This window comes from Mesoplodon densirostris, chromosome 1 (assembly GCF_025265405.1).
Source record: "Mesoplodon densirostris isolate mMesDen1 chromosome 1, mMesDen1 primary haplotype, whole genome shotgun sequence".
NCBI classification, from domain to species: domain Eukaryota; kingdom Metazoa; phylum Chordata; class Mammalia; order Artiodactyla; family Ziphiidae; genus Mesoplodon; species Mesoplodon densirostris.
In genome coordinates, this window is record NC_082661.1 from 147,059,984 (window position 1) to 147,066,052 (window position 6,069).

Here is a 6,069-nt window from a genome sequence, read left to right on the forward strand (position 1 = left end):
GTCTATTTTATGTGTATATATGAAAGAAAATATCAGTTAAGTAAAGGTACTATTTGGAGAATCTTTTGATGCTCTAAATTTTGTTCCAATTCGATTATTTTAGGATATTATCAAGTAGGCAATTATTTGGGAAGAAAAAATAAAAATCAAATCTTTCTTTTTGGTACACTATCAGGTATCATGGAGAAGTTGAAAGAACAATGAACTTGGAACATGGATACTCTTGCTTTATCTCACACTCTTCCAGTTAGTGGCTTCTCACGACTTTACATAAGTCTTTAATCATTCTGAGCCTCGTGTTTTTTCCATTCTATATAAGGAAAAACATGGACTAGATGAGCTCTAAGATTGCTTACAGTTCTCACATTCTTTAATGCTATTTTTCCTTTTTTTTTTTCTTTTAACATATTGGTTATGGTTCGGATTGAGCAAATCTTGCCCTTTGTTTCAGTTTTTGGTTCACAGTTCAGTTGAGGTCAAGCCTTGATTCTGAGAGCATTAGCCAATCAGCAAAAGTTGAGCCTCTTTCTTGCATACAATTTAATCTGCAGACTTTCTGGAATAACTAATATACCTAACCTCCAGGAAATAAACAAGGGGGTTCACTATAGTTGCACTTTTAATTAATTTAAATCCAGCTCAAACTGACAAAACCTTCCTAACTCTTCCAACCCCACAAAGCTCATTACTCTCTTCTTTATACTTTCTCTCTCTAACTTTAGACATGTTGATACTGTTAAAGTTATCATACTATATTAAACTTATTTGTCTGCATCCTATATAAGCTTGTGAGCTTCTTAAAGAAAAGGGCAAAGGCTTATTTAGCTTAATATCCTCAGCACAGCAAGTGACACTTTCTAAGCCCTCTATAAATGTTCGTTAAACTGAATTGCTAACAAAAAGATACAGAAGTAAAAGAAAGAAAAGAGGAAAGAAGGTAGGAAGGAGATGATTGGCTGCTTCATATCTGATGTCATAATCCCAATGAGGTAGAAGAAAAGCAAATTTAATAGCCAGTTGGTTGTTCTTAGAGCATCATAATTCTACCACCCAGCCAGGAGCCATTTGATCTAGAGAAGTGTAAGAGTCAAACATCTGGGTGGAATAGGCTTTCTGAAAGTCCTTAATTGTGTCTGGTTCATATTTTACCTATATCAGTTAGATGGAAATATTTTTAATTTGGGATTTTAGGAAGCCAACAAAAGATTGACGGAACCCACCCTCAGTATAGTGAGAGCTGTGTGTGTTTTTCACGCTTGTATGTAAGAAACCTGTATGCAAGAAGCTACAAGGATATACAGTAGGATCCTCATCATAATTTCCAGTGCTCCCTCACTAGGGACAGTTGCAAACCCTTAGCCAATGTGGCTAAAGGCATAATCTGTTCTGCTCTGGCCAGGATTCTTTTTCAGGCACCCCAGTCCTCTTCTGTGTGTGCCATGCTATTCTTATCCTACAGCTGTCTGTGTCAGAATCTCAGTCCTTTGGGTCAGGGCCTATATTACTATTTGAAGAAAATCGTTTAGCCTTTGCTGACCCAATTGCATGAAGTTTCCTTTAAATTCAATTTGTATTGGTAGTATTGCCAAAGCACTTTGTCTCTACTCCTAGGTAGAAAACACTCACTTGTCCATTCACTCAGCATTCTGTAACCTGAATGCTCTGTGTTCTCATACTATCAACTTCATTTGGATCTTTTTGTTCTCTGCCACACTGGAAAGCAGCTTCCCCCTGCTGGACAGAAGCAGGGATGCTGTTTTCTGTGTAATACCAATAAGCATTCCCTACTCAGTGCAACAGTTCAGAATTTTTCTGTAAAATTATTTCATGCCCACTATTGATTAAACTACAAAAACGAGGAAAATTTTAATATATCACAACTGTATCACCTTAGCATGTAAATAAACTATTGATACTATAGAACATTTGTAGCAAATACAGATTAGAATGGGAGGGAAAGTAGATTTGGTGTTATTTTTGAGGGCTACAAGATACCCCTCCTATCTCAACCCAGGATTCCATCATTTTAGTTAGTTCAAAAAAGAAGGCATCCTTGCCCTCAATCTTTTCAGCTTTGCTCACTAGACACATGGCAAATCCTTGGCTCTGAGAAAATGGTCATTGAAGTTATGAGCTTAGGACACATTAAGCTGATGCAAAGGTGCAGTGGGTATAATCTACATTATAAGATACCCTTAAACACCTCAGGAGAGGGACATGGGACAGCATGAGAACAATCTCTAGGATGAAGGATGTTGAAATAGATCTTTTCAACACATTTGATAAGCATTTACTGAATTTCTAGTGTGACAGAAACACCTGCCTTAATCCTAAGGCAAAATTAGACTCAGTCCCTTCTCCCTAGTGTCTCACAATCTATTCAGGAGAGAGAGAAACAATCATAGTTCATTGTGACAAGTTACAATAGGGTAAATATAAAATTGTATGGAAACACTGACCTTCCTCTACTTCCTCCTCCATCCCCCTGAAGAAAGGAAATTGTAATGCATGTGCACATATCAGCAACACTTAGGTGCTAGTAATATTTTTTACCCAATAGAAAAAAATTAATCCAATAGTTACCCATCAAAGTTACTAAGTACATATGATGTACTTGGTTCCTAATATGTCCAGGATTTGGGGCAACACAGAAGTAGTAACACATTATCCCTGCATTTTAATGAGCTTACAGTCTCCCCAGGAGCACAGTCTATGTGCATGAAAAGTAAAATAACACAAGATAATGTGTTACTAAGTATCAAATGGGTGTCATAGCAAATTGGTGCAATACAGTTAAAAATAGAGAGTAAGGGCTACCCCTGGTGGCACATTGGTTAAGAATCTGCCTGCCAATGCAGGGGACACGGGTTTGAGCTCTGGTCTGGGAAGATCCCACACGCCACAGAGAAGCTAAGCCCGTGCGTCACAACTACTGAGCCTGCGTGCTGCAACTACTGAAGCCCGCACGCCTAGAGCCCGTGCTCCGCAGCAAGAGAAGCCACTGCAATGAGAAGCCCACGCACCACAACAAAGAGTAGCCCCACTCACCGCTACTAAAGAAAGCCAGCGCACAGCAATGAAAACCCAATGTAGCCCAAAATTAATTAATTAATTAATTAATTAATTAATTAATTTTTAAAAGAGCATAATAATGATTGGCTGTAATTGTCAGGCAGAGGTGGAACTGAGGTTGGTGCCTAAAGATGACTGGAATTTGGGGAGGTGTGAATTCATAGACCAGAAAGATGGCCAAATAAATAAATTTCAGCTTAGTGGCAGAAATGTGACAATAAAGGCGGGCTTGAGGATCACAGGCAGGGGCACGGAAATCAGCAATTCATGATGGGGAGGAAGATTAAAGAAGTCTTCCCAAAAGAAATATCCCTTGAGCTGAGTTTTAGTGGACAAGCTGAAGAATATCTAGATTAAAAAGAGAAATATCCACATATGCAAAGGCACAGAGACATTAAGAACTTGATATGTTCAGACAAATACTTAGGAACTGCAGATAGTGCACACGGCAGGAGTGAAGGATGAGTTTGTGGAAGGGGCAGGAAAGGAGGCTAAAAAGAGGTAGACAGGAACCAAAAAGTAAAGGACTATATATATATATACATATATATATTACTATAAAGAGTTTGATTTTTATCATGGAAGGTACTGGAGGGTTTTAAGCAACAGGGTGAGGAGAGACATGATCAGGTTTGTACTGTAGAAAGATCACGCTAGAAATAGTATAGAATGACTTTTGAGGTTTCTGACAGGATGGTGGTGTTATTCACTAAGAAAACACAGGAAAAGTAGATTGGGGGGAAGTTTTTGAGTTTAATTTTTGGATGGTTTCCTAAGGGCTGCCATAACAAATGATCACAAACTTGGTGGCTTCAAACAACAGAAACTGATTCTCTCACAGTTCTGAAAGTTAGAAGTTAGCAGGGTTGGTTCCTTCTGGAGCCTCTAAGGGAGAATGTGTCTCAGGCTGCCCTCCTAGTTGTGTTTTTTTTTTTTTTTTTTTTTTTTTTTGCAGTACGCGGGCCTCTCACTGCTGTGGCCTCTCCCGTTGCGGAGCACAGGCTCCAGACGCGCAGGCTCAGCGGCCATGGCTCACGGGCCCAGCCGCTCCGTGGCATGTGGGATCCTCCCGGACCGGGGCACGAACCCGTGTCCCCTGCATCGGCAGGCGGACTCTCAACCACTGCGCCACCAGGGAAGCCCTGCTCTCCTAGTTTTTGGTGACAAGTCTTGGCATCCCTTGCCTTGTAGACACATGGCTCCAATCTCTGCCTCTGTCTTCACATCATCTTCTCCCATGTGTGTGTCTCTGTCCTCACCTCTTCTTATAAGGACATCAGTCATTACATTTACAGCCTACTCTAAATCCAGAGTGATCACATCTTGAGATCCTTAACTTTATTACATCTGCAAAGACACTATTCCCAAAAAATGTCACATTCACAGGTACTGGAAATTAGGACTTGGATATATCTTTTGCGGGGGGAACACTATTTAACCCACTATAATGTGAATGAATGGATAACTGTCTCTATGTTCTGACTAGTACTCTAGCCTTGCGGAGCTCTGCTTTGCACTTCTAAATGCTAATAATATGTAACAGGCAAAAGGAAGTGCAGAATTAAAGGTTATGTGATATGGTAGAAAAAGCAAACACTTTAGTCAAGTGGACTTAGGTTCAATCCTGGCTCTTTAGTAGTTGAAAGCTTGGTTAGGTGTTTAACCTCTATAAGCCTTGATTTCTTCATTTGCAAAATGGGGATAACATGACCTATCTTGTAAGACTGCTGGGAGAATTGGACTTAAAATATTATTTCTGGAAAAAAAAAGCTTGAAGATAATGCATTTGGGACTGACCTACATTAAAGTTGTGGTCTTATGAGCGAATTTAAAGACTATACAGTAATTGGCATCAAGGAGAATAGTGAGGTGTCCTTTCACAGAGCTGGAGATCAGCAAGGAGGAATCCAAGAGAAGGTATTTTTTTTTTCAGATAGCCTAAGGGGAATTTGGCATTAGGAAAATCAGGTATCTCACTACCTAAGTGCCAGAGAGGTTGGCAAAATCAAGGCAGGGCTGCTGGTCTTAGAAACTGGGGTATCAGGCATATTTCTAAGACACTTATTAAGTTTTCTTACTGTGTTAGGCATTGGAGATAAAAGAGTGAGTGAGATACGGGCGTTCCAGATAGAGCTCCCTGTTTTTTAGATGAAATTAGACAGGTGAACAAAATAGAATACAATGCAATCTAAAGTGCATGTAGAAGACCAGGAGCAGAGTTAAGGGACAGACCAGCTAAAACTGCACATACGCCTGGGAAGGCTTTAAAGAGAATGCGACGTTTGAATGGATTTTTGGAGGACGTATAAGAGTGTGCTTGCCAGAAAAAAAGAGAAGGATTTTCCAAGCAGAGGGAAAAAAGGCAAAGCATAGGAAGTAAGGACTACAGGACCAGAATTGGAGACAGGAAATAAGGATCAGTCAAAAGCCCTGTTATCTGAATGGATAATTGGGACCACAGTCAAGACTATTCAAAGAGACTTACTGCTGACTCCTAAAGCATTGGGCTATAACTTATAGTCTTCCTGCCTAAGATGAGGTTTGTCCTAGAGACCCAGGCAGGAGTGAGCCTAGACATGCAAAACAATTGGTTCCAGCATTTGGGAAAGGATAGGCAGAGACTGATGACCAGGTAGGTACTGATATTAGCCAAAACCAGAGGAGAGAAGGGAAAAGATTACGAGAGACTTACCACGTGAGAGAGTGTCTAACTTAAACTTCACGGCAATCCTCCGAAGTAAAGTAGGCAGAGAGCGAAACAACGGCTCCAGTCATCGAAAAGCAAAACTGACCTAGTTCCCAGAGAAAGGAAAACTTGGCCAGCAGGTAGGTCTCTTTGGTGCTTCCTGCTGAGTTAGGCAGGCCTAGGGCCCAAAGGTGCTTAGGAGAACTGGTTTCGGCTTCCTGAGGAACAGTTCTTGGAACGGTTCTTGCACCTTGATTGCCACTGCCCTCTTTTTTTTTTTTTTTTTTTTAAATAAGAGGATTATTGGATTA